Source organism: Pseudophryne corroboree, chromosome 1 (assembly GCF_028390025.1).
Source record: "Pseudophryne corroboree isolate aPseCor3 chromosome 1, aPseCor3.hap2, whole genome shotgun sequence".
Lineage (NCBI taxonomy): Eukaryota > Metazoa > Chordata > Amphibia > Anura > Myobatrachidae > Pseudophryne > Pseudophryne corroboree.
Window position 1 is genome coordinate 1,007,149,585 of NC_086444.1, and position 27,759 is coordinate 1,007,177,343.

Here is a 27,759-nt window from a genome sequence, read left to right on the forward strand (position 1 = left end):
TGCCATGTTAATGCCCAATACTCCCTTATTTATCAAAGTTAGTTAGGAATAAAGCATTCATCCTTCATGTATAGTGATTTTATCCTGTATAATTCTCTATCAAATTAGCAGTCAAAACCTGCCACTGATACTGTACTTTCCTGAAGTAAAGTATTAAGTTGACATTTCAACATTTTTTGTTGCCTGACTGCCACTTGAGTATGTTTTTACATTACTTGAGTCCCAAATGAGGTATAGACTGCAAAGTGATGCTATAAATTAAAAGCAAGTAATAGGGGGCACCCGGATTTGAACCAGGGACCTCTCGATCTGCAGTCGAATGCTCTACACTGAGCTATACCCCCTGCTCTTTCTCGCTATAAACACATACACATTGCAGCCTTGATGTAAAGGTTACTGTACTGTATTTCTTGTCCTGCAGGAGGTGAAGATGAGTCTGTTTCTTTATGGTAATGCTTTGGAGTTATTAGTCAGGGCATAAATAGAGAGTTCACATACTGCAGGTATAATCTGTGAGCTTACTCAAAAAGAAACTTTGATCATCCTAAAGTTCCACTATAGTTAGTGCTAGTCAGAGTAGGATTTATTGAAATCCAGTTGTGACATTGTTTTATTCAAGCAAAACTGATCTAAAATACAAATTGTTACCAAACCAATATTAATAATTTCTGAAAACTATTTTATCATGGTACATTTTTGCTAAGAAAATAAAATATTTGAATGTTGGGTCAGTGGCCTCAAATGTTCTGAATGCATGTATGCCTTATGGACTAATTGCAAAATCAGTCGGAGTTGAAAACATGGCTGTACCAAATAATTTTGAATTCTGCCATGTTAATGCCCAATACTCCCTTATTTATCAAAGTTAGTTAGGAATAAAGCATTCATCCTTCATGTACAGTTATTTTATGCTGTATAATTCTCTATCAAAAGTAGCTGTAAAAACCTGCCACTGATACTGTACTTTCCTGAGGTAAAGTATTAAGTTGAAATGTCAACATTTTTTGTTGCCTGACTGCCACTTGAGTATGTTTTTAGATTACTTGAGTCCCAATCGAGGTATAGACTGCAAAGGGACGCTATACATTAAAAGCAAATTATAGGGGGCCCCTGGATATGAACCAGGGACCTCTCGACATGCACTCGAATGCTCAACAACTGATTTATACCCCCTGGTCTTTCTAACTATAAGACCATACACATTGCAGCCTTGATGTAAAGGTTACTGTACTGTATTTCTTGTCCTGCAGGAGGTGAAGATGAGTCTGTTTCTTTATGGTAAAGGTTTGGAGTTATTAGTCAGGGCATAAATAGAGAGTTTACATACTGTAGGTATAATCTGTGAGCATTTTTAAAAAGAAACTTTGATCATCCTAAAGCTCCACTATTGTTCGTGCTAGTCAGAGTAGTATATCTTGAAATCCAGTTGTGACATTGTTTTATGGAAGCCAAAGAGAACTAAAATACAAATTGTCACTAAACCAATATTAATAATTTCTGAAAACTAACTGATTGAGATACATTTTGGCAATAAAATAAAATATTTGATTTTTAGGTCAGTGGGCTCAGATGTTCTGAATGCATGTATGCCTTATGGACTAATTGCAAAATCAGTATGAGTTCAAAACATGGCTGCACCAAAAATTTTTTAATTCTGCCATGTTAATGCCCAATACTCCCTTATTTATCAAAGTTAGTTAGGAATAAAGCATTCATCCTTCATGTATAGTGATTTTATCCTGTATAATTCTCTATCAAATTAGCAGTCAAAACCTGCCACTGATACTGTACTTTCCTGAAGTAAAGTATTAAGTTGACATTTCAACATTTTTTGTTGCCTGACTGCCACTTGAGTATGTTTTTACATTACTTGAGTCCCAAACGAGGTATAGACTGCAAAGTGATGCTATAAATTAAAAGCAAGTAATAGGGGGCACCCGGATTTGAACCAGGGACCTCTCGATCTGCAGTCGAATACTCTACACTGAGCTATACCCCCTGCTCTTTCTCGCTATAAACACATACACATTGCAGCCTTGATGTAAAGGTTACTGTACTGTATTTCTTGTCCTGCAGGAGGTGAAGATGAGTCTGTTTCTTTATGGTAATGCTTTGGAGTTATTAGTCAGGGCATAAATAGAGAGTTCACATACTGCAGGTATAATCTGTGAGCTTACTCAAAAAGAAACTTTGATCATCCTAAAGTTCCACTATAGTTAGTGCTAGTCAGAGTAGGATTTATTGAAATCCAGTTGTGACATTGTTTTATTGAAGCAAAACTGATCTAAAATACAAATTGTTACCAAACCAATATTAATAATTTCTGAAAACTATTTTATCATGGTACATTTTTGCTAAGAAAATAAAATATTTGAATTTTGGGTCAGTGGGCTCAGATGTTCTGAATGCATGTATGCCTTATGGACTAATTGCAAAATCAGTCGGAGTTGAAAACATGGCTGTACCAAATAATTTTGAATTCTGCCATGTTAATGCCCAATACTTCCTTATTTATCAAAGTTAGTTAGGAATAAAGCATTCATCCTTCATGTACAGTTATTTTATGCTGTATAATTCTCTATCAAAAGTAGCTGTAAAAACCTGCCACTGATACTGTACTTTCCTGAGGTAAAGTATTAAGTTGAAATGTCAACATTTTTTGTTGCCTGACTGCCACTTGAGTATGTTTTTACATTACTTGAGTCCCAAACAAGGTATAGACTGCAAAGGGACGCTATACATTAAAAGCAAATTATAGGGGGCACCTGGATTTGAACCAAGGACCTCTCGACATGCACTCGAATGCTCAACAACTGATTTATACCCCCTGGTCTTTCTAACTATAAGACCATACTCATTGCAGCCTTGATGTAAAGGTTACTGTACTGTATTTCTTGTCCTGCAGGAGGTGAAGATGAGTCTGTTTCTTTATGGTAAAGGTTTGGAGTTATTAGTCAGGGCATAAATAGAGAGTTTACATACTGTAGGTATAATCTGTGAGCATTTTTAAAAAGAAACTTTGATCATCATAAAGCTCCACTATTGTTTGTGTTAGTCAGAGTAGTATATATTGAAATCCAGTTGTGACATTGTTTTATGGAAGCCAAAGAGAACTAAAATACAAATTGTCACTAAACCAATATTAATAATTTCTGAAAACTAACTGATTGAGATACATTTTGGCAATAAAATAAAATATTTGATTTTTAGGTCAGTGGGCTCAGATGTTCTGTATGCATGTATGCCTTATGGACTAATTGCAAAATCAGTATGAGTTCAAAACATGGCTGCACCAAAAAAATTGTAATTCTGCCATGTTAATGCCCAATATTCACTTATTTATCAAAGATAGTTAGGAATAAAGCATTCATCCTTCATGTATGGTGATTTTATCCTGTATAATTCTCTATAAAAAGTAGCAGTCAAAACCTGCCACTGATACTGTACTTACCTGAGGTAAAGTATTAAGTTGACATTTCAACATTTTTTGTTGCCTGACTACCACTTGAGTATGTTTTTACATTACTTGAGTCCCAAACGAGGTATAGACTGCAAAGTGATGCTATACATTAAAAGCAAGTAATAGGGGGCACCCGGATTTGAACCAGGGACCTCTCGATCTGCAGTCGAATGCTCTACCACTGAGCTATACCCCCTGCTCTTTCTCACTATAAGTACATACACATTGCAGCCTTGATGTAAAGGTTACTGTACTGTATTTCTTGTCCTGCAGGAGGTGAAGATGAGTCTGTTTCTTTATGGTAATGCTTTGGAGTTATTAGTCAGGGCATAAATAGAGAGTTCACATACTGCAGGTATAATCTGTGAGCATACTCAAAAAGAAACTTTGATCATCCTAAAGTTCCACTATAGTTAGTGCTAGTCAGAGTAGGATTTATTGAAATCCAGTTGTGACATTGTTTTATTGAAGCAAAACTGATCTAAAATACAAATTGTTACCAAACCAATATTAATAATTTCTGAAAACTATTTTATCATGGTACATTTTTGCTAAGAAAATAAAATATTTGAATGTTGGGTCAGTGGCCTCAAATGTTCTGAATGCATGTATGCCTTATGGACTAATTGCAAAATCAGTCGGAGTTGAAAACATGGCTGTACCAAATAATTTTGAATTCTGCCATGTTAATGCCCAATACTCCCTTATTTATCAAAGTTAGTTAGGAATAAAGCATTCATCCTTCATGTACAGTTATTTTATGCTGTATAATTCTCTATCAAAAGTAGCTGTAAAAACCTGCCACTGATACTGTACTTTCCTGAGGTAAAGTATTAAGTTGAAATGTCAACATTTTTTGTTGCCTGACTGCCACTTGAGTATGTTTTTACATTACTTGAGTCCCAAACGTGGTATAGACTGCAAAGGGACGCTATACATTAAAAGCAAATTATAGGGGGCACCTGGATTTGAACCAGGGACCTCTCGACATGCACTCGAATGCTCAACAACTGATTTATACCCCCTGATCTTTCTAACTATAAGACCATACACATTGCAGCCTTGATGTAAAGGTTACTGTACTGTATTTCTTGTCCTGCAGGAGGTGAAGATGAGTCTGTTTCTTTATGGTAAAGGTTTGGAGTTATTAGTCAGGGCATAAATAGAGAGTTTACATACTGTAGGTATAATCTGTGAGCATGTTTAAAAAGAAACTTTGATCATCCTAAAGCTCCACTATTGTTCGTGCTAGTCAGAGTAGTATATCTTGAAATCCAGTTGTGACATTGTTTTATGGAAGCCAAAGAGAACTAAAATACAAATTGTCACTAAACCAATATTAATAATTTCTGAAAACTAACTGATTGAGATACATTTTTGCAATAAAATAAAATATTTGATTTTTAGGTCAGTGGGCTCAGATGTTCTGAATGCATGTATGCCTTATGGACTAATTGCAAAATCAGTATGAGTTCAAAACATGGCTGCACCAAAAAAATTGTAATTCTGCCATGTTAATGCCCAATACTCCCTTATTTATCAAAGTTAGTTAGGAATAAAGCATTCATCCTTCATGTATGGTGATTTTATCCTGTATAATTCTCTATAAAAAGTAGCTTTCAAAACCTGCCACTGATACTGTACTTACCTGAGGTAAAGTATTAAGTTGACATTTCAACATTTTTTGTTGCCTGACTACCACTTGAGTATGTTTTTACATTACTTGAGTCCCAAACGAGGTATAGACTGCAAAGTGATGCTATACATTAAAAGCAAGTAATAGGGGGCACCTGGATTTGAACCAGGGACCTCTCGATCTGCAGTTGAATGCTCTACCACTGAGCTATACCCCCTGCTCTTTCTCATTTTAAACACATACACTTTGCAGCCTTGATGTAAAGGTTACTGTACTGTATTTCTTGTCCTGCAGGAGGTGAAGATGAGTCTGTTTCTTTATGGTAATGCTTTGGAGTTATTAGTCAGGGCATAAATAGAGAGTTCACATACTGCAGGTATAATCTGTGAGCTTACTCAAAAAGAAACTTTGATCATCCTAAAGTTCCACTATAGTTAGTGCTAGTCAGAGTAGGATTTATTGAAATCCAGTTGTGACATTGTTTTATTGAAGCAAAACTGATCTAAAATACAAATTGTTACCAAACCAATATTAATAATTTCTGAAAACTATTTTATCATGGTACATTTTTGCTAAGAAAATAAAATATTTGAATTTTGGGTCAGTGGGCTCAGATGTTCTGAATGCATGTATGCCTTATGGACTAATTGTAAAATCAGTCGGAGTTGAAAACATGGCTGTACCAAATAATTTTGAATTCTGCCATGTTAATGCCCAATACTCCCTTATTTATCAAAGTTAGTTAGGAATAAAGCATTCATCCTTCATGTACAGTTATTTTATGCTGTATAATTCTCTATCAAAAGTAGCTGTAAAAACCTGCCACTGATACTGTACTTTCCTGAGGTAAAGTATTAAGTTGAAATGTCAACATTTTTTGTTGCCTGACTGCCACTTGAGTATGTTTTTACAGTACTTGAGTCCCAAACGAGGTATAGACTGCAAAGGGACGCTATACATTAAAAGCAAATTATAGGGGGCACCTGGATTTGAACCAAGGACCTCTCGACATGCACTCGAATGCTCAACAACTGATTTATACCCCCTGGTCTTTCTAACTATAAGACCATACACATTGCAGCCTTGATGTAAAGGTTACTGTACTGTATTTCTTGTCCTGCAGGAGGTGAAGATGAGTCTGTTTCTTTATGGTAAAGGTTTGGAGTTATTAGTCAGGGCATAAATAGAGAGTTTACATACTGTAGGTATAATCTGTGAGCATTTTTAAAAAGAAACTTTGATCATCCTAAAGCTCCACTATTGTTTGTGCTAGTCAGAGTAGTATATATTGAAATCCAGTTGTGACATTGTTTTATGAAAGCCAAAGAGAACTAAAATACAAATTGTCACTAAACCAATATTAATAATTTCTGAAAACTAACTGATTGAGATACATTTTGGCAATAAAATAAAATATTTGATTTTTAGGTCAGTGGGCTCAGATGTTCTGTATGCATGTATGCCTTATGGACTAATTGCAAAATCAGTATGAGTTCAAAACATGGCTGCACCAAAAAAATTGTAATTCTGCCATGTTAATGCCCAATATTCCCTTATTTATCAAAGATAGTTAGGAATAAAGCATTCATCCTTCATGTATGGTGATTTTATCCTGTATAATTCTCTATAAAAAGTAGCAGTCAAAACCTGCCACTGATACTGTACTTACCTGAGGTAAAGTATTAAGTTGACATTTCAACGTTTTTCGTTGCCTGACTACCACTTGAGTATGTTTTTACATTACTTGAGTCCCAAATGAGGTATAGACTGCAAAGTGATGCTATACATTAAAAGCAAGTAATAGGGGGCACCCGGATTTGAACCAGGGACCTCTTGATCTGCAGTCGAATGCTCTACCACTGAGCTATACCCCCTGCTATTTCTCACTATAAGTACATACACATTGCAGCCTTGATGTAAAGGTTACTGTACTGTATTTCTTGTCCTGCAGGAGGTGAAGATGAGTCTGTTTCTTTATGGTAATGCTTTGGAGTTATTAGTCGGGGCATAAATAGAGAGTTCACATACTGCAGGTATAATCTGTGAGCATACTCAAAAAGAAACTTTGATCATCCTAAAGTTCCACTATAGTTAGTGCTAGTCAGAGTAGGATTTATTGAAATCCAGTTGTGACATTGTTTTATTGAAGCAAAACTGATCTAAAATACAAATTGTTACCAAACCAATATTAATAATTTCTGAAAACTATTTTATCATGGTACATTTTTGCTAAGAAAATAAAATATTTGAATGTTGGGTCAGTGGCCTCAAATGTTCTGAATGCATGTATGCCTTATGGACTAATTGCAAAATCAGTCGGAGTTGAAAACATGGCTGTACCAAATAATTTTGAATTCTGCCATGTTAATGCCCAATACTCCCATATTTATCAAAGTTAGTTAGGAATAAAGCATTCACCCTTCATGTACAGTTATTTTATGCTGTATAATTCTCTATCAAAAGTAGCTGTAAAAACCTGCCACTGATACTGTACTTTCCTGAGGTAAAGTATTAAGTTGGAATGTCAACATTTTTTGTTGCCTGACTGCCACTTGAGTATGTTTTTACATTACTTGAGTCCCAAACGTGGTATAGACTGCAAAGGGACGCTATACATTAAAAGCAAATTATAGGGGGCACCTGGATTTGAACCAGGGACCTCTCGACATGCACTCGAATGCTCAACAACTGATTTATACCCCCTGATCTTTCTAACTATAAGAACATACACATTGCAGCCTTGATGTAAAGGTTACTGTACTGTATTTCTTGTCCTGCAGGAGGTGAAGATGAGTCTGTTTCTTTATGGTAAAGGTTTGGAGTTATTAGTCAGGGCATAAATAGAGAGTTTACATACTGTAGGTATAATCTGTGAGCATGTTTAAAAAGAAACTTTGATCATCCTAAAGCTCCACTATTGTTCGTGCTAGTCAGAGTAGTATATCTTGAAATCCAGTTGTGACATTGTTTTATGGAAGCCAAAGAGAACTAAAATACAAATTGTCACTAAACCAATATTAATAATTTCTGAAAACTAACTGATTGAGATACATTTTGGCAATAAAATAAAATATTTGATTTTTAGGTCAGTGGGCTCAGATGTTCTGAATGCATGTATGCCTTATGGACTAATTGCAAAATCAGTATGAGTTCAAAACATGGCTGCACCAAAAAATTTTTAATTCTGCCATGTTAATGCCCAATACTCCCTTATTTATCAAAGTTAGTTAGGAATAAAGCATTCATCCTTCATGTATAGTGATTTTATCCTGTATAATTCTCTATCAAATTAGCAGTCAAAACCTGCCACTGATACTGTACTTTCCTGAAGTAAAGTATTAAGTTGACATTTCAACATTTTTTGTTGCCTGACTGCCACTTGAGTATGTTTTTACATTACTTGAGTCCCAAACGAGGTATAGACTGCAAATTGATGCTATAAATTAAAAGCAAGTAATAGGGGGCACCCGGATTTGAACCAGGGACCTCTCGATCTGCAGTCGAATGCTCTACCACTGAGCTATACCCCCTGCTCTTTCTCGCTATAAACACATACACATTGTAGCCTTGATGTAAAGGTTACTGTACTGTATTTCTTGTCCTGCAGGAGGTGAAGATGAGTCTGTTTCTTTATGGTAATGCTTTGGAGTTATTAGTCAGGGCATAAATAGAGAGTTCACATACTGCAGGTATAATCTGTGAGTTTACTCAAAAAGAAACTTTGATCATCCTAAAGTTCCACTATAGTTAGTGTTAGTCAGAGTAGGATTTATTGAAATCCAGTTGTGACATTGTTTTATTGAAGCAAAACTGATCTAAAATACAAATTGTTACCAAACCAATATTAATAATTTCTGAAAACTATTTTATCATGGTACATTTTTGCTAAGAAAATAAAATATTTGAATTTTGGGTCAGTGGGCTCAGATGTTCTGAATGCATGTATGCCTTATGGACTGATTGCAAAATCAGTCGGAGTTGAAAACATGGCTGTACCAAATAATTTTGAATTCTGCCATGTTAATGCCCAATACTCCCTTATTTATCAAAGTTAGTTAGGAATAAAGCATTCATCCTTCATGTACAGTTATTTTATGCTGTATAATTCTCTATCAAAAGTAGCTGTAAAAACCTGCCACTGATACTGTACTTTCCTGAGGTAAAGTATTAAGTTGAAATGTCAACATTTTTTGTTGCCTGACTGCCACTTGAGTATGTTTTTAGATTACTTGAGTCCCAATCGAGGTATAGACTGCAAAGGGACGCTATACATTAAAAGCAAATTATAGGGGGCACCTGGATTTGAACCAGGGACCTCTCGACATGCACTCGAATGCTCAACAACTGATTTATACCCCCTGGTCTTTCTAACTATAAGACCATACACATTGCAGCCTTTATGTAAAGGTTACTGTACTGTATTTCTTGTCCTGCAGGAGGTGAAGATGAGTCTGTTTCTTTATGGTAAAGGTTTGGAGTTATTAGTCAGGGCATAAATAGAGAGTTTACATACTGTAGGTATAATCTGTGAGCATTTTTAAAAAGAAACTTTGATCATCCTAAAGCTCCACTATTGTTTGTGCTAGTCAGAGTAGTATATATTGAAATCCAGTTGTGACATTGTTTTATGAAAGCCAAAGAGAACTAAAATACAAATTGTCACTAAACCAATATTAATAATTTCTGAAAACTAACTGATTGAGATACATTTTGGCAATAAAATAAAATATTTGATTTTTAGGTCAGTGGGCTCAGATGTTCTGTATGCATGTATGCCTTATGGACTAACTGCAAAATCAGTATGAGTTCAAAACATGGCTGCACCAAAAAAATTGTAATTCTGCCATGTTAATGCCCAATATTCCCTTATTTATCAAAGTTAGTTAGGAATAAAGCATTCATCCTTCATGTATGGTGATTTTATCCTGTATAATTCTCTATAAAAAGTAGCAGTCAAAACCTGCCACTGATACTGTACTTTCCTGAGGTAAAGTATTAAGTTGACATTTCAACATTTTTTGTTGCCTGACTACCACTTGAGTATGTTTTTACATTACTTGAGTCCCAAACGAGGTATAGACTGCAAAGTGATGCTATACATTAAAAGTAAGTAATAGGGGGCACCCGGATTTGAACCAGGGACCTCTCGATCTGCAGTCGAATGCTCTACCACTGAGCTATACCCCCTGCTCTTTCTCACTCTAAGTACATACACATTGCAGCCTTGATGTATAGGTTACTGTACTGTATTTCTTGTCCTGCAGGAGGTGAAGATGAGTCTGTTTCTTTATGGTAATGCTTTGGAGTTATTAGTCAGGGCATAAATAGAGAGTTCACATACTGCAGGTATAATCTGTGAGCTTACTCAAAAAGAAACTTTGATCATCCTAAAGTTCCACTATAGTTAGTGCTAGTCAGAGTAGGATTTATTGAAATCCAGTTGTGACATTGTTTTATTGAAGCAAAACTGATCTAAAATACAAATTGTTACCAAACCAATATTAATAATTTCTGAAAACTATTTTATCATGGTACATTTTTGCTAAGAAAATAAAATATTTGAATTTTGGGTCAGTGGGCTCAGATGTTCTGAATGCATGTATGCCTTATGGACTAATTGCAAAATCAGTCGGAGTTGAAAACATGGCTGTACCAAATAATTTTGAATTCTGCCATGTTAATGCCCAATACTCCCTTATTTATCAAAGTTAGTTAGGAATAAAGCATTCATCCTTCATGTACAGTTATTTTATGCTGTATAATTCTCTATCAAAAGTAGCTGTAAAAACCTGCCACTGATACTGTACTTTCCTGAGCTAAAGTATTAAGTTGAAATGTCAACATTTTTTGTTGCCTGACTGCCACTTGAGTATGTTTTTACATTACTTGAGTCCCAAACGAGGTATAGACTGCAAAGGGACGCTATACATTAAAAGCAAATTATAGGGGGCACCTGGATTTGAATCAAGGACCTCTCGACATGCACTCGAATGCTCAACAACTGATTTATACCCCCTGGTCTTTCTAACTATAAGACCATACACATTGCAGCCTTGATGTAAAGGTTACTGTACTGTATTTCTTGTCCTGCAGGAGGTGAAGATGAGTCTGTTTCTTTATGGTAAAGGTTTGGAGTTATTAGTCAGGGCATAAATAGAGAGTTTACATACTGTAGGTATAATCTGTGAGCATTTTTAAAAAGAAACTTTGATCATCCTAAAGCTCCACTATTGTTTGTGCTAGTCAGAGTAGTATATATTGAAATCCAGTTGTGACATTGTTTTATGAAAGCCAAAGAGAACTAAAATACGTATTGTCACTAAACCAATATTAATAATTTCTGAAAACTAACTGATTGAGATACATTTTGGCAATAAAATAAAATATTTGATTTTTAGGTCAGTGGGCTCAGATGTTCTGTATGCATGTATGCCTTATGGACTAATTGCAAAATCAGTATGAGTTCAAAACATGGCTGCACCAAAAAAATTGTAATTCTGCCATGTTAATGCCCAATATTCCCTTATTTATCAAAGATAGTTAGGAATAAAGCATTCATCCTTCATGTATGGTGATTTTATCCTGTATAATTCTCTATAAAAAGTAGCAGTCAAAACCTGCCACTGATACTGTACTTACCTGAGGTAAAGTATTAAGTTGACATTTCAACATTTTTTGTTGCCTGACTACCACTTGAGTATGTTTTTACATTACTTGAGTCCCAAACGAGGTATAGACTGCAAAGTGATGCTATACATTAAAAGCAAGTAATAGGGGACACCCGGATTTGAACCAGGGACCTCTTGATCTGCAGTCGAATGCTCTACCACTGAGCTATACCCCCTGCTATTTCTCACTATAAGTACATACACATTGCAGCCTTGATGTAAAGGTTACTGTACTGTATTTCTTGTCCTGCAGGAGGTGAAGATGAGTCTGTTTCTTTATGGTAATGCTTTGGAGTTATTAGTCAGGGCATAAATAGAGAGTTCACATACTGCAGGTATAATCTGTGAGCATACTCAAAAAGAAACTTTGATCATCCTAAAGTTCCACTATAGTTAGTGCTAGTCAGAGTAGGATTTATTGAAATCCAGTTGTGACATTGTTTTATTGAAGCAAAACTGATCTAAAATACAAATTGTTACCAAACCAATATTAATAATTTCTGAAAACTATTTTATCATGGTACATTTTTGCTAAGAAAATAAAATATTTGAATGTTGGGTCAGTGGCCTCAAATGTTCTGAATGCATGTATGCCTTAGGGACTAATTGCAAAATCAGTCGGAGTTGAAAACATGGCTGTACCAAATAATTTTGAATTCTGCCATGTTAATGCCCAATACTCCCTTATTTATCAAAGTTAGTTAGGAATAAAGCATTCATCCTTCATGTACAGTTATTTTATGCTGTATAATTCTCTATCAAAAGTAGCTGTAAAAACCTGCCACTGATACTGTACTTTCCTGAGGTAAAGTATTAAGTTGGAATGTCAACATTTTTTGTTGCCTGACTGCCACTTGAGTATGTTTTTACATTACTTGAGTCCCAAACGTGGTATAGACTGCAAAGGGACGCTATACATTAAAAGCAAATTATAGGGGGCACCTGGATTTGAACCAGGGACCTCTCGACATGCACTCGAATGCTCAACAACTGATTTATACCCCCTGATCTTTCTAACTATAAGACCATACACATTGCAGCCTTAATGTAAAGGTTACTGTACTGTATTTCTTGTCCTGCAGGAGGTGAAGATGAGTCTGTTTCTTTATGGTAAAGGTTTGGAGTTATTAGTCAGGGCATAAATAGAGAGTTTACATACTGTAGGTATAATCTGTGAGCATGTTTAAAAAGAAACTTTGATCATCCTAAAGCTCCACTATTGTTCGTGCTAGTCAGAGTAGTATATCTTGAAATCCAGTTGTGACATTGTTTTATGGAAGCCAAAGAGAACTAAAATACAAATTGTAACTAAACCAATATTAATAATTTCTGAAAACTAACTGATTGAGATACATTTTGGCAATAAAATAAAATATTTGATTTTTAGGTCAGTGGGCTCAGATGTTCTGAATGCATGTATGCCTTATGGACTAATTGCAAAATCAGTATGAGTTCAAAACATGGCTGCACCAAAAAAATTTTAATTCTGCCATGTTAATGCCCAATACTCCCTTATTTATCAAAGTTAGTTAGGAATAAAGCATTCATCCTTCATGTATAGTGATTTTATCCTGTATAATTCTCTATCAAATTAGCAGTCAAAACCTGCCACTGATACTGTACTTTCCTGAAGTAAAGTATTAAGTTGACATTTCAACATTTTTTGTTGCCTGACTGCCACTTGAGTATGTTTTTACATTACTTGAGTCCCAAACGAGGTATAGACTGCAAAGTGATGCTATAAATTAAAAGCAAGTAATAGGGGGCACCCGGATTTGAACCAGGGACCTCTCGATCTGCAGTCGAATGCTCTACCACTGAGCTATACCCCCTGCTCTTTCTCGCTATAAACACATACACATTGCAGCCTTGATGTAAAGGTTACTGTACTGTATTTCTTGTCCTGCAGGAGGTGAAGATGAGTCTGTTTCTTTATGGTAATGCTTTGGAGTTATTAGTCAGGGCATAAATAGAGAGTTTACATACTGTAGGTATAATCTGTGAGCCTGTTTAAAAAGAAACTTTGATCATCCTAAAGCTCCACTATTGTTCGTGCTAGTCAGAGTAGTATATATTGAAATCCAGTTGTCACATTGTTTTATGGAAGCCAAAGAGAACTAAAATACAAATTGTCACTAAACCAATATTAATAATTTCTGAAAACTAACTGATTGAGATACATTTTGGCAATAAAATAAAATATTTGATTTTTAGGTCAGTGGGCTCAGATGTTCTGAATGCATGTATGCCTTATGGACTAATTGCAAAATCAGTATGAGTTCAAAACATGGCTGCACCAAAAATTTTTTAATTCTGCCATGTTAATGCCCAATACTCCCTTATTTATCAAAGTTAGTTAGGAATAAAGCATTCATCCTTCATGTATAGTGATTTTATCCTGTATAATTCTCTATCAAATTAGCAGTCAAAACCTGCCACTGATACTGTACTTTCCTGAAGTAAAGTACTAAGTTGACATTTCAACATTTTTTGTTGCCTGACTGCCACTTGAGTATGTTTTTACATTACTTGAGTCCCAAACGAGGTATAGACTGCAAAGTGATGCTATAAATTAAAAGCAAGTAATAGGGGGCACCCGGATTTGAACCAGGGACCTCTCGATCTGCAGTCGAATGCTCTACCACTGAGCTATACCCCCTGCTCTTTCTCGCTGTAAACACATACACATTGCAGCCTTGATGTAAAGGTTACTGTACTGTATTTCTTGTCCTGCAGGAGGTGAAGATGAGTCTGTTTCTTTATGGTAATGCTTTGGAGTTATTAGGGCATAAATAGAGAGTTCACATACTGCAGGTATAATCTGTGAGCTTACTCAAAAAGAAACTTTGATCATCCTAAAGTTCCACTATAGTTAGTGCTAGTCAGAGTAGGATTTATTGAAATCCAGTTGTGACATTGTTTTATTGAAGCAAAACTGATCTAAAATACAAATTGTTACCAAACCAATATTAATAATTTCTGAAAACTATTTTATCATGGTACATTTTTGCTAAGAAAATAAAATATTTGAATTTTGGGTCAGTGGGCTCAGATGTTCTGAATGCATGTATGCCTTATGGACTGATTGCAAAATCAGTCGGAGTTGAAAACATGGCTGTACCAAATAATTTTGAATTCTGCCATGTTAATGCCCAATACTCCCTTATTTATCAAAGTTAGTTAGGAATAAAGCATTCATCCTTCATGTACAGTTATTTTATGCTGTATAATTCTCTATCAAAAGTAGCTGTAAAAACCTGCCACTGATACTGTACTTTCCTGAGGTAAAGTATTAAGTTGAAATGTCAACATTTTTTGTTGCCTGACTGCCACTTGAGTATGTTTTTAGATTATTTGAGTCCCAATCGAGGTATAGACTGCAAAGGGACGCTATACATTAAAAGCAAATTATAGGGGGCACCTGGATTTGAACCAGGGACCTCTCGACATGCACTCGAATGCTCAACAACTGATTTATACCCCCTGGTCTTTCTAACTATAAGACCATACACATTGCAGCCTTGATGTAAAGGTTACTGTACTGTATTTCTTGTCCTGCAGGAGGTGAAGATGAGTCTGTTTCTTTATGGTAAAGGTTTGGAGTTATTAGTCAGGGCATAAATAGAGAGTTTACATACTGTAGGTATAATCTGTGAGCATTTTTAAAAAGAAACTTTGATCATCCTAAAGCTCCACTATTGTTTGTGCTAGTCAGAGTAGTATATATTGAAATTCAGTTGTGACATTGTTTTATGGAAGCCAAAGAGAACTAAAATACAAATTGTCACTAAACCAATATTAATAATTTCTGAAAACTAACTGATTGAGATACATTTTGGCAATAAAATAAAATATTTGATTTTTAGGTCAGTGGGCTCAGATGTTCTGTATGCATGTATGCCTTATGGACTAATTGCAAAATCAGTATGAGTTCAAAACATGGCTGCACCAAAAAAAATTGTAATTCTGCCATGTTAATGCCCAATATTCCCTTATTTATCAAAGTTAGTTAGGAATAAAGCATTCATCCTTCATGTATGATGATTTTATCCTGTAAAAAGTAGCAGTCAAAACCTGCCACTGATACTGTACTTACCTGAGGTAAAGTATTAAGTTGACATTTCAACATTTTTTGTTGCCTGACTACCACTTGAGTATGTTTTTACATTACTTGAGTCCCAAACGAGGTATAGACTGCAAAGTGATGCTATACATTAAAAGCAAGTAATAGGGGGCACCCGGATTTGAACCAGGGACCTCTCGATCTGCAGTCGAATGCTCTACCACTGAGCTATACCCCCTGCTCTTTCTCTTTATAAGTACATACGCATTGCAGCCTTGATGTAAAGGTTACTGTACTGTATTTCTTGTCCTGCAGGAGGTGAAGATGAGTCGGTTTCTTTATGGTAATGCTTTGGAGTTATTAGTCAGGGCATATATAGAGAGTTCACATACTGCAGGTATAATCTGTGAGCATACTCAAAAAGAAACTTTGATCATACTAAAGTTCCACTATAGTTAGTGCTAGTCAGAGTAGGATTTATTGAAATCCAGTTGTGACGTTGTTTTATTGAAGAAAAACTGATCTAAAATACAAATTGTTACCAAACCAATATTAATAATTTCTGAAAACTATTTTATCATGGTACATTTTTGCTAAGAAAATAAAATATTTGAATTTTGGGTCAGTGGGCTCAGATGTTCTGAATGCATGTATGCCTTATGGACTAATTGCAAAATCAGTCGGAGTTGAAAACATGGCTGTACCAAATAATTTTGAATTCTGCCATGTTAATGCCCAATACTTCCTTATTTATCAAAGTTAGTTAGGAATAAAGCATTCATCCTTCATGTACAGTTATTTTATGCTGTATAATTCTCTATCAAAAGTAGCTGTAAAAACCTGCCACTGATACTGTACTTTCCTGAGGTAAAGTATTAAGTTGAAATGTCAACATTTTTTGTTGCCTGACTGCCACTTGAGTATGTTTTTACATTACTTGAGTCCCAAACGAGGTATAGACTGCAAAGGGACGCTATACATTAAAAGCAAATTATAGGGGGCACCTGGATTTGAACCAGGGACCTCTCGACATGCACTCGAATGCTCAACAACTGATTTATACCCCCTGGTCTTTCTAACTATAAGACCATACACATTGCAGCCTTGATGTAAAGGTTACTGTACTGTATTTCTTGTCCTGCAGGAGGTGAAGATGAGTCTGTTTCTTTATGGTAAAGGTTTGGAGTTATTAGTCAGGGCATAAATAGAGAGTTTACATACTGTAGGTATAATCTGTGAGCATTTTTAAAAAGAAACTTTGATCATCCTAAAGCTCCACTATTGTTTGTGCTAGTCAGAGTAGTATATATTGAAATCCAGTTGTGACATTGTTTTATGGAAGCCAAAGAGAACTAAAATACAAATTGTCACTAAACCAATATTAATAATTTCTGAAAACTAACTGATTGAGATACATTTTGGCAATAAAATAAAATATTTGATTTTTAGGTCAGTGGGCTCAGATGTTCTGTATGCATGTATGCCTTATGGACTAATTGCAAAATCAGTATGAGTTCCAAACATGGCTGCACCAAAAAAATTGTAATTCTGCCATGTTAATGCCCAATATTCCCTTATTTATCAAAGTTAGTTAGGAATAAAGCATTCATCCTTCATGTACAGTTATTTTATGCTGTATAATTCTTTATCAAAAGTAGCTGTAAAAATCTGCCACTGATACTGTACTTTCCTGAGGTAAAGTATTAAGTTGAAATGTCAACATTTTTTGTTGCCTGACTGCCACTTGAGTATGTTTTTACATTACTTGAGTCCCAAACGTGGTATAGACTGCAAAGGGACGCTATACATTAAAAGCAAATTATAGGGGGCACCTGGATTTGAACCAAGTACCTCTCGACATGCACTCGAATGCTCAACAACTGATTTATACCCCCTGGTCTTTCTAACTATAAGACCATACACATTGCAGCCTTGATGTAAAGGTTACTGTACTGTATTTCTTGTCCTGCAGGAGGTGAAGATGAGTCTGTTTCTTTATGGTAAAGGTTTGGAGTTATTAGTCAGGGCATAAATAGAGAGTTTACATACTGTAGGTATAATCTGTGAGCATGTTTAAAAAGAAACTTTAATCATCCTAAAGCTCCACTATTGTTCGTGCTAGTCAGAGTAGTATATATTGAAATCCAGTTGTGACATTGTTTTATGGAAGCCAAAGAGAACTAAAATACAAATTGTCACTAAACCAATATTAATAATTTCTGAAAACTAACTGATTGAGATACATTTTGGCAATAAAATAAAATATTTGATTTTTAGGTCAGTGGGCTCAGATGTTCTGAATGCATGTATGCCTTATGGACTAATTGCAAAATCAGTTTGAGTTCAAAACATGGCTGTACCAAATAATTTTGAATTCTGCCATGTTAATGCCCAATATTCCCTTATTTATCAAAGTTAGTTAGGAATAAAGCATTCATCCTTCATGTATGGTGATTTTATCCTGTATAATTCTCTATAAAAAGTAGCAGTCAAAACCTGCCACTGATACTGTACTTACCTGAGGTAAAGTATTAAGTTGACATTTCAACATTTTTTGTTGCCTGACTACCACTTGAGTATGTTTTTACATTACTTGAGTCCCAAACGAGGTATAGACTGCAAAGTGATGCTATAAATTAAAAGCAAGTAATAGGGGGCACCCGGATTTGAACCAGGGACCTCTCGATCTGCAGTCGAATGCTCTACCACTGAGCTATACCCCCTGCTCTTTTTCACTATAAACACATACACATTGCAGCCTTGATGTAAAGGTTACTGTACTGTATTTCTTGTCCTGCAGGAGGTGAAGATGAGTCTGTTTCTTTATGGTAATGCTTTGGAGTTATTAGTCAGGGCATAAATAGAGAGTTCACATACTGCAGGTATAATCTGTGAGCTTACTCAAAAAGAAACTTTGATCATCCTAAAGTTCCACTATAGTTAGTGCTAGTCAGAGTAGGATTTATTGAAATCCAGTTGTGACATTGTTTTATTGAAGCAAAACTGATCTAAAATACAAATTGTTACCAAACCAATATTAATAATTTCTGAAAACTATTTTATCATGGTAAATTTTTGCTAAGAAAATAAAATATTTGAATTTTGGGTCAGTGGGCTCAGATGTTCTGAATGCATGTATGCCTTATGGACTAATTGCAAAATCAGTCGGAGTTGAAAACATGGCTGTACCAAATAATTTTGAATTATGCCATGTTAATGCCCAATACTTCCTTATTTATCAAAGTTAGTTAGGAATAAAGCATTCGTCCTTCATGTACAGTAATTTTATGCTGTATAATTCTCTATCAAAAGTAGCTGTAAAAACCTGCCACTGATACTGTACTTTCCTGAGGTAAAGTATTAAGTTGAAATGTCAACATTTTTTGTTGCCTGACTGCCACTTGAGTATGTTTTTAGATTATTTGAGTCCCAATCAAGGTATAGACTGCAAAGGGACGCTATACATTAAAAGCAAATTATAGGGGGCACCTGGATTTGAACCAGGGACCTCTCGACATGCACTCGAATGCTCAACAACTGATTTATACCCCCTGGTCTTTCTAACTATAAGACCATACACATTGCAGCCTTTATGTAAAGGTTACTGTACTGTATTTCTTGTCCTGCAGGAGGTGAAGATGAGTCTGTTTCTTTATGGTAAAGGTTTGGAGTTATTAGTCAGGGCATAAACAGAGAGTTTACATACTGTAGGTATAATCTGTGAGCATTTTTAAAAAGAAACTTTGATCATCCTAAAGCTCCACTATTGTTTGTGCTAGTCAGAGTAGTATATATTGAAATCCAGTTGTGACATTGTTTTATGGAAGCCAAAGAGAACTAAAATACAAATTGTCACTAAACCAATATTAATAATTTCTGAAAACTAACTGATTGAGATACATTTTGGCAATAAAATAAAATATTTGATTTTTAGGTCAGTGGGCTCAGATGTTCTGTATGCATGTATGCCTTATGGACTAATTGCAAAATCAGTATGAGTTCAAAACATGGCTGCACCAAAAAAAATTGTAATTCTGCCATGTTAATGCCCAATATTCCCTTATTTATCAAAGTTAGCTAGGAATAAAGCATTCATCCTTCATGTATGATGATTTTATCCTGTATAATTCTCTATAAAAAGTAGCAGTCAAAACCTGCCACTGATACTGTACTTACCTGAGGTAAAGTATTAAGTTGACATTTCAACATTTTTTGTTGCCTGACTACCACTTGAGTATGTTTTTACATTACTTGAGTCCCAAACGAGGTATAGACTGCAAAGTGATGCTATACATTAAAAGCAAGTAATAGGGGGCACCCAGATTTGAACCACGGACCTCTCGATCTGCAGTCGAATGCTCTACCACTGAGCTATACCCCTTGCTCTTTCTCACTATAAACCCATACACATTGCAGCCTTGATGTAAAGGTTACTGTACTGTATTTCTTGTCCTGCAGGAGGTGAAGATGAGTCTGTTTCTTTATGGTAATGCTTTGGAGTTATTAGTCAGGGCATAAATAGAGAGTTTACATACTGTAGGTATAATCTGTGAGCATGTTTAAAAAGAAACTTTGATCATCCTAAAGCTCCACTATTGTTCGTGCTAGTCAGAGTAGTATATATTGAAATCCAGTTGTCACATTGTTTTATGGAAGCCAAAGAGAACTAAAATACAAATTGTCACTAAACCAATATTAATAATTTCTGAAAACTAACTGATTGAGATACATTTTGGCAATAAAATAAAATATTTGATTTTTAGGTCAGTGGGCTCAGATGTTCTGAATGCATGTATGCCTTATGGACTAATTGCAAAATCAGTATGAGTTCAAAACATGGCTGCACCAAAAATTTTTTAATTCTGCCATGTTAATGCCCAATACTCCCTTATTTATCAAAGTTAGTTAGGAATAAAGCATTCATCCTTCATGTATAGTGATTTTATCCTGTATAATTCTCTATCAAATTAGCAGTCAAAACCTGCCACTGATACTGTACTTTCCTGAAGTAAAGTATTAAGTTGACATTTCAACATTTTTTGTTGCCTGACTGCCACTTGAGTATGTTTTTACATTACTTGAGTCCCAAACGAGGTATAGACTGCAAAGTGATGCTATAAATTAAAAGCAAGTAATAGGGGGCACCCGGATTTGAACCAGGGACCTCTCAATCTGCAGTCGAATGCTCTACAACTGAGCTATACCCCCTGCACTTTCTCGCTATAAACACATACACATTGCAGCCTTGATGTAAAGGTTACTGTACTGTATTTCTTGTCCTGCAGGAGGTGAAGATGAGTCTGTTTCTTTATGGTAATGCTTTGGAGTTATTAGGGCATAAATAGAGAGTTCACATACTGCAGGTATAATCTGTGAGCTTACTCAAAAAGAAACTTTGATCATCCTAAAGTTCCACTATAGTTAGTGCTAGTCAGAGTAGGATTTATTGAAATCCAGTTGTGACATTGTTTTATTGAAGCAAAACTGATCTAAAATACAAATTGTTACCAAACCAATATTAATAATTTCTGAAAACTATTTTATCATGGTACATTTTTGCTAAGAAAATAAAATATTTGAATTTTGGGTCAGTGGGCTCAGATGTTCTGAATGCATGTATGCCTTATGGACTGATTGCAAAATCAGTCGGAGTTGAAAACATGGCTGTACCAAATAATTTTGAATTCTGCCATGTTAATGCCCAATACTCCCTTATTTATCAAAGTTAGTTAGGAATAAAGCATTCATCCTTCATGTACAGTTATTTTATGCTGTATAATTCTCTATCAAAAGTAGCTGTAAAAACCTGCCACTGATACTGTACTTTCCTGAGGTAAAGTATTAAGTTGAAATGTCAACATTTTTTGTTGCCTGACTGCCACTTGAGTATGTTTTTAGATTATTTGAGTCCCAATCGAGGTATAGACTGCAAAGGGACGCTATACATTAAAAGCAAATTATAGGGGGCACCTGGATTTGAACCAGGGACCTCTCGACATGCACTCGAATGCTCAACAACTGATTTATACCCCCTGGTCTTTCTAACTATAAGACCATACACATTGCAGCCTTTATGTAAAGGTTACTGTACTGTATTTCTTGTCCTGCAGGAGGTGAAGATGAGTCTGTTTCTTTATGGTAAAGGTTTGGAGTTATTAGTCAGGGCATAAATAGAGAGTTTACATACTGTAGGTATAATCTGTGAGCATTTTTAAAAAGAAACTTTGATCATCCTAAAGCTCCACTATTGTTTGTGCTAGTCAGAGTAGTATATATTGAAATCCAGTTGTGACATTGTTTTATGGAAGCCAAAGAGAACTAAAATACAAATTGTCACTAAACCAATATTAATAATTTCTGAAAACTAACTGATTGAGATACATTTTGGCAATAAAATAAAATATTTGATTTTTAGGTCAGTGGGCTCAGATGTTCTGTATGCATGTATGCCTTATGGACTAATTGCAAAATCAGTATGAGTTCAAAACATGGCTGCACCAAAAAAAATTGTAATTCTGCCATGTTAATGCCCAATATTCCCTTATTTATCAAAGTTAGTTAGGAATAAAGCATTCATCCTTCATGTATGATGATTTTATCCTGTATAATTCTCTATAAAAAGTAGCAGTCAAAACCTGCCACTGATACTGTACTTACCTGAGGTAAAGTATTAAGTTGACATTTCAACATTTTTTGTTGCCTGACTACCACTTGAGTATGTTTTTACATTATTTGAGTCCCAAACGAGGTATAGACTGCAAAGTGATGCTATACATTAAAAGCAAGTAATAGGGGGCACCCGGATTTGAACAAGGGACCTCTCGATCTGCAGTCGAATGCTCTACCACTGGGCTATACCCCCTGCTCTTTCTCTTTATAAGTACATACGCATTGCAGCCTTGATGTAAAGGTTACTGTACTGTATTTCTTGTCCTGCAGGAGGTGAAGATGAGTCTGTTTCTTTATGGTAATGCTTTGGAGTTATTAGTCAGGGCATAAATAGAGAGTTCACATACTGCAGGTATAATCTGTGAGCATACTCAAAAAGAAACTTTGATCATCCTAAAGTTCCACTATAGTTAGTGCTAGTCAGAGTAGGATTTATTGAAATCCAGTTGTGACGTTGTTTTATTGAAGCAAAACTGATCTAAAATACAAATTGTTACCAAACCAATATTAATAATTTCTGAAAACTATTTTATCATGGTACATTTTTGCTAAGAAAATAAAATATTTGAATTTTGGGTCAGTGGGCTCAGATGTTCTGAATGCATGTATACCTTATGGACTAATTGCAAAATCAGTCGGAGTTGAAAACATGGCTGTACCAAATAATTTTGAATTCTGCCATGTTAATGCCCAATACTTCCTTATTTATCAAAGTTAGTTAGGAATAAAGCATTCATCCTTCATGTACAGTTATTTTATGCTGTATAATTCTCTATCAAAAGTAGCTGTAAAAACCTGCCACTGATGCTGTACTTTCCTGAGGTAAAGTATTAAGTTGAAATGTCAACATTTTTTGTTGCCTGACTGCCACTTGAGTATGTTTTTACATTACTTGAGTCCCAAACGAGGTATAGACTGCAAAGGGACGCTATACATTAAAAGCAAATTATAGGGGGCACCTGGATTTGAACCAGGGACCTCTCGACATGCACTCGAATGCTCAACAACTGATTTATACCCCCTGGTCTTTCTAACTATAAGACCATACACATTGCAGCCTTGATGTAAAGGTTACTGTACTGTATTTCTTGTCCTGCAGGAGGTGAAGATGAGTCTGTTTCTTTATGGTAAAGGTTTGGAGTTATTAGTCAGGGCATAAATAGAGAGTTTACATACTGTAGGTATAATCTGTGAGCATTTTTAAAAAGAAACTTTGATCATCCTAAAGCTCCACTATTGTTTGTGCTAGTCAGAGTAGTATATATTGAAATCCAGTTGTGACATTGTTTTATGGAAGCCAAAGAGAACTAAAATACAAATTGTCACTAAACCAATATTAATAATTTCTGAAAACTAACTGATTGAGATACATTTTGGCAATAAAATAAAATATTTGATTTTTAGGTCAGTGGGCTCAGATGTTCTGTATGCATGTATGCCTTATGGACTAATTGCAAAATCAGTATGAGTTCCAAACATGGCTGCACCAAAAAAAATTGTAATTCTGCCATGTTAATGCCCAATATTCCCTTATTTATCAAAGTTAGTTAGGAATAAAGCATTCATCCTTCATGTATGGTGATTTTATCCTGTATAATTCTCTATAAAAAGTAGCAGTCAAAACCTGCCACTGATACTGTACTTACCTGAGGTAAAGTATTAAGTTGACATTTCAACATTTTTTGTTGCCTGACTGCCACTTGAGTATGTTTTTACATTACTTGAGTCCCAAACGAGGTATAGACTGCAAAGTGATGCTATACATTAAAAGCAAGTAATAGGGGGCACCCGGATTTGAACCAGGGACCTCTCGATCTGCAGTCGAATGCTCTACCACTGAGCTATACCCCCTGCTCTTTCTCTTTATAAGTACATACGCATTGCAGCCTTGATGTAAAGGTTACTGTACTGTATTTCTTGTCCTGCAGGAGGTGAAGATGAGTCTGTTTCTTTATGGTAATGCTTTGGAGTTATTAGTCAGGGCATAAATAGAGAGTTCACATACTGCAGGTATAATCTGTGAGCATACTCAAAAAGAAACTTTGATCATCCTAAAGTTCCACTATAGTTAGTGCTAGTCAGAGTAGGATTTATTGAAATCCAGTTGTGACATTGTTTTATTGAAGCAAAACTGATCTAAAATACAAATTGTTACCAAACCAATATTAATAATTTCTGAAAACTATTTTATCATGGTACATTTTTGCTAAGAAAATAAAATATTTGAATGTTGGGTCAGTGGGCTCAGATGTTCTGAATGCATGTATGCCTTATGGACTAATTGCAAAATCAGTCGGAGTTGAAAACATGGCTGTACCAAATAATTTTGAATTCTGCCATGTTAATGCCCAATACTCCCTTATTTATCAAAGTTAGTTAGGAATAAAGCATTCATCCTTCATGTACAGTTATTTTATGCTGTATAATTCTCTATCAAAAGTAGCTGTAAAAATCTGCCACTGATACTGTACTTTCCTGAGGTAAAGTATTAAGTTGAAATGTCAACATTTTTTGTTGCCTGACTGCCACTTGAGTATGTTTTTACATTACTTGAGTCCCAAACGTGGTATAGACTGCAAAGGGACGCTATACATTAAAAGCAAATTATAGGGGGCACCTGGATTTGAACCAAGTACCTCTCGACATGCACTCGAATGCTCAACAACTGATTTATATCCCCTGGTCTTTCTAACTATAAGACCATACACATTGCAGCCTTGATGTAAAGGTTACTGTACTGTATTTCTTGTCCTGCAGGAGGTGAAGATGAGTCTGTTTCTTTATGGTAAAGGTTTGGAGTTATTAGTCAGGGCATAAATAGAGAGTTTACATACTGTAGGTATAATCTGTGAGCATGTTTAAAAAGAAACTTTGATCATCCTAAAGCTCCACTATTGTTCGTGCTAGTCAGAGTAGTATATATTGAAATCCAGTTGTGATATTGTTTTATGGAAGCCAAAGAGAACTAAAATACAAATTGTCACTAAACCAATATTAATAATTTCTGAAAACTAACTGATTGAGATACATTTTGGCAATAAAATAAAATATTTGATTTTTAGGTCAGTGGGCTCAGATGTTCTGAATGCATGTATGCCTTATGGACTAATTGCAAAATCAGTTTGAGTTCAAAACATGGCTGTACCAAATAATTTTGAATTCTGCCATGTTAATGCCCAATATTCCCTTATTTATCAAAGTTAGTTAGGAATAAAGCATTCATCCTTCATGTATGGTGATTTTATCCTGTATAATTCTCTATAAAAGGTAGCAGTCAAAACCTGCCACTGATACTGTACTTACCTGAGGTAAAGTATTAAGTTGACATTTCAACATTTTTTGTTGCCTGACTACCACTTAAGTATGTTTTTACATTACTTGAGTCCCAAACGAGGTATAGACTGCAAAGTGATGCTATACATTAATAGCACCTGGGGGCACCTGGATTTGAACCACGGACCTCTCGATCTGCAGTCGAATGCTCTACCACTGAGCTATACCCCCTGCTCTTTCTCACTATAAACACATACACATTGCAGCCTTGATGTAAAGGTTACTGTACTGTATTTCTTGTCCTGCAGGAGGTGAAGATGAGTCTGTTTCTTTATGGTAATGCTTTGGAGTTATTAGTCAGGGCATAAATAGAGAGTTCACATACTGCAGGTATAATCTGTGAGCTTACTCAAAAAGAAACTTTGATCATCCTAAAGTTCCACTATAGTTAGTGCTAGTCAGAGTAGGATTTATTGAAATCCAGTTGTGACATTGTTTTATTGAAGCAAAACTGATCTAAAATACAAATTGTTACCAAACCAATATTAATAATTTCTGAAAACTATTTTATCATGGTAAATTTTTGCTAAGAAAATAAAATATTTGAATTTTGGGTCAGTGGGCTCAGATGTTCTGAATGCATGTATGCCTTATGGACTAATTGCAAAATCAGTCGGAGTTGAAAACATGGCTGTACCAAATAATTTTGAATTATGCCATGTTAATGCCCAATACTTCCTTATTTATCAAAGTTAGTTAGGAATAAAGCATTCGTCCTTCATGTACAGTTATTTTATGCTGTATAATTCTCTATCAAAAGTAGCTGTAAAAACCTGCCACTGATACTGTACTTTCCTGAGGTAAAGTATTAAGTTGAAATGTCAACATTTTTTGTTGCCTGACTGCCACTTGAGTATGTTTTTAGATAATTTGAGTCCCAATCAAGGTATAGACTGCAAAGGGACGCTATACATTAAAAGCAAATTATAGGAGGCACCTGGATTTGAACCAGGGACCTCTCGACATGCACTCGAATGCTCAACAACTGATTTATACCCCCTGGTCTTTCTAACTATAAGACCATACACATTGCAGCCTTTATGTAAAGGTTACTGTACTGTATTTCTTGTCCTGCAGGAGGTGAAGATGAGTCTGTTTCTTTATGGTAAAGGTTTGGAGTTATTAGTCAGGGCATAAATAGAGAGTTTACATACTGTAGGTATAATCTGTGAGCATTTTTAAAAAGAAACTTTGATCATCCTAAAGCTCCACTATTGTTTGTGCTAGTCAGAGTAGTATATATTGAAATCCAGTTGTGACATTGTTTTATGGAAGCCAAAGAGAACTAAAATACAAATTGTCACTAAACCAATATTAATAATTTCTGAAAACTAACTGATTGAGATACATTTTGGCAATAAAATAAAATATTTGATTTTTAGGTCAGTGGGCTCAGATGTTCTGTATGCATGTATGCCTTATGGACTAATTGCAAAATCAGTATGAGTTCAAAACATGGCTGCACCAAAAAAAATTGTAATTCTGCCATGTTAATGCCCAATATTCCCTTATTTATCAAAGTTAGTTAGGAGTAAAGCATTCATCCTTCATGTATGATGATTTTATCCTGTATAATTCTCTATAAAAAGTAGCAGTCAAAACCTGCCACTGATACTGTACTTACCTGAGGTAAAGTATTAAGTTGACATTTCAACATTTTTTGTTGCCTGACTACCACTTGAGTATGTTTTTACATTACTTGAGTCCCAAACGAGGTATAGACTGCAAAGTGATGCTATACATTAAAAGCAAGTAATAGGGGGCACCCGGATTTGAACCACGGACCTCTCGATCTGCAGTCGAATGCTCTACCACTGAGCTATACCCCTTGCTCGTTCTCACTATAAACCCATACACATTGCAGCCTTGATGTAAAGGTTACTGTACTGTATTTCTTGTCCTGCAGGAGGTGAAGATGAGTCTGTTTCTT

At 35.3% G+C, this 27,759-nt stretch overlaps 18 non-coding genes across 18 annotated transcripts; all 18 read right to left on the reverse strand.

Moving 5' to 3' along the window:
* Nucleotides 1-273: 273 nt before the first annotated feature.
* TRNAC-GCA (transfer RNA cysteine (anticodon GCA)) lies at nt 274-344 on the reverse strand. Its single transcript has one exon. It is a non-coding gene; the product is annotated as a tRNA-Cys (tRNA).
* A 1,584-nt stretch (nt 345-1,928) lies between these two features.
* On the reverse strand, nt 1,929-1,999 carry TRNAC-GCA (transfer RNA cysteine (anticodon GCA)). The gene has a single exon. It is a non-coding gene; the product is annotated as a tRNA-Cys (tRNA).
* A 1,585-nt stretch (nt 2,000-3,584) lies between these two features.
* Nucleotides 3,585-3,656, reverse strand: TRNAC-GCA (transfer RNA cysteine (anticodon GCA)). Its single transcript has one exon. It is a non-coding gene; the product is annotated as a tRNA-Cys (tRNA).
* Nucleotides 3,657-5,241: 1,585 nt separating this feature from the next.
* Nucleotides 5,242-5,313, reverse strand: TRNAC-GCA (transfer RNA cysteine (anticodon GCA)). Its single transcript has one exon. It is a non-coding gene; the product is annotated as a tRNA-Cys (tRNA).
* A 1,585-nt stretch (nt 5,314-6,898) lies between these two features.
* On the reverse strand, nt 6,899-6,970 carry TRNAC-GCA (transfer RNA cysteine (anticodon GCA)). The gene has a single exon. It is a non-coding gene; the product is annotated as a tRNA-Cys (tRNA).
* A 1,584-nt stretch (nt 6,971-8,554) lies between these two features.
* TRNAC-GCA (transfer RNA cysteine (anticodon GCA)) lies at nt 8,555-8,626 on the reverse strand. Its single transcript has one exon. It is a non-coding gene; the product is annotated as a tRNA-Cys (tRNA).
* Nucleotides 8,627-10,211: 1,585 nt separating this feature from the next.
* TRNAC-GCA (transfer RNA cysteine (anticodon GCA)) lies at nt 10,212-10,283 on the reverse strand. The gene has a single exon. It is a non-coding gene; the product is annotated as a tRNA-Cys (tRNA).
* Nucleotides 10,284-11,868: 1,585 nt separating this feature from the next.
* On the reverse strand, nt 11,869-11,940 carry TRNAC-GCA (transfer RNA cysteine (anticodon GCA)). The gene has a single exon. It is a non-coding gene; the product is annotated as a tRNA-Cys (tRNA).
* Nucleotides 11,941-13,524: 1,584 nt separating this feature from the next.
* TRNAC-GCA (transfer RNA cysteine (anticodon GCA)) lies at nt 13,525-13,596 on the reverse strand. Its single transcript has one exon. It is a non-coding gene; the product is annotated as a tRNA-Cys (tRNA).
* Nucleotides 13,597-14,351: 755 nt separating this feature from the next.
* Nucleotides 14,352-14,423, reverse strand: TRNAC-GCA (transfer RNA cysteine (anticodon GCA)). Its single transcript has one exon. It is a non-coding gene; the product is annotated as a tRNA-Cys (tRNA).
* A 1,570-nt stretch (nt 14,424-15,993) lies between these two features.
* TRNAC-GCA (transfer RNA cysteine (anticodon GCA)) lies at nt 15,994-16,065 on the reverse strand. The gene has a single exon. It is a non-coding gene; the product is annotated as a tRNA-Cys (tRNA).
* A 2,413-nt stretch (nt 16,066-18,478) lies between these two features.
* On the reverse strand, nt 18,479-18,550 carry TRNAC-GCA (transfer RNA cysteine (anticodon GCA)). Its single transcript has one exon. It is a non-coding gene; the product is annotated as a tRNA-Cys (tRNA).
* A 1,586-nt stretch (nt 18,551-20,136) lies between these two features.
* On the reverse strand, nt 20,137-20,208 carry TRNAC-GCA (transfer RNA cysteine (anticodon GCA)). The gene has a single exon. It is a non-coding gene; the product is annotated as a tRNA-Cys (tRNA).
* A 755-nt stretch (nt 20,209-20,963) lies between these two features.
* Nucleotides 20,964-21,035, reverse strand: TRNAC-GCA (transfer RNA cysteine (anticodon GCA)). Its single transcript has one exon. It is a non-coding gene; the product is annotated as a tRNA-Cys (tRNA).
* Nucleotides 21,036-22,617: 1,582 nt separating this feature from the next.
* TRNAC-GCA (transfer RNA cysteine (anticodon GCA)) lies at nt 22,618-22,689 on the reverse strand. The gene has a single exon. It is a non-coding gene; the product is annotated as a tRNA-Cys (tRNA).
* Nucleotides 22,690-24,275: 1,586 nt separating this feature from the next.
* TRNAC-GCA (transfer RNA cysteine (anticodon GCA)) lies at nt 24,276-24,347 on the reverse strand. Its single transcript has one exon. It is a non-coding gene; the product is annotated as a tRNA-Cys (tRNA).
* Nucleotides 24,348-25,928: 1,581 nt separating this feature from the next.
* On the reverse strand, nt 25,929-26,000 carry TRNAC-GCA (transfer RNA cysteine (anticodon GCA)). The gene has a single exon. It is a non-coding gene; the product is annotated as a tRNA-Cys (tRNA).
* A 1,586-nt stretch (nt 26,001-27,586) lies between these two features.
* Nucleotides 27,587-27,658, reverse strand: TRNAC-GCA (transfer RNA cysteine (anticodon GCA)). Its single transcript has one exon. It is a non-coding gene; the product is annotated as a tRNA-Cys (tRNA).
* Between the last annotated feature and the right edge of the window lie 101 nt (nt 27,659-27,759).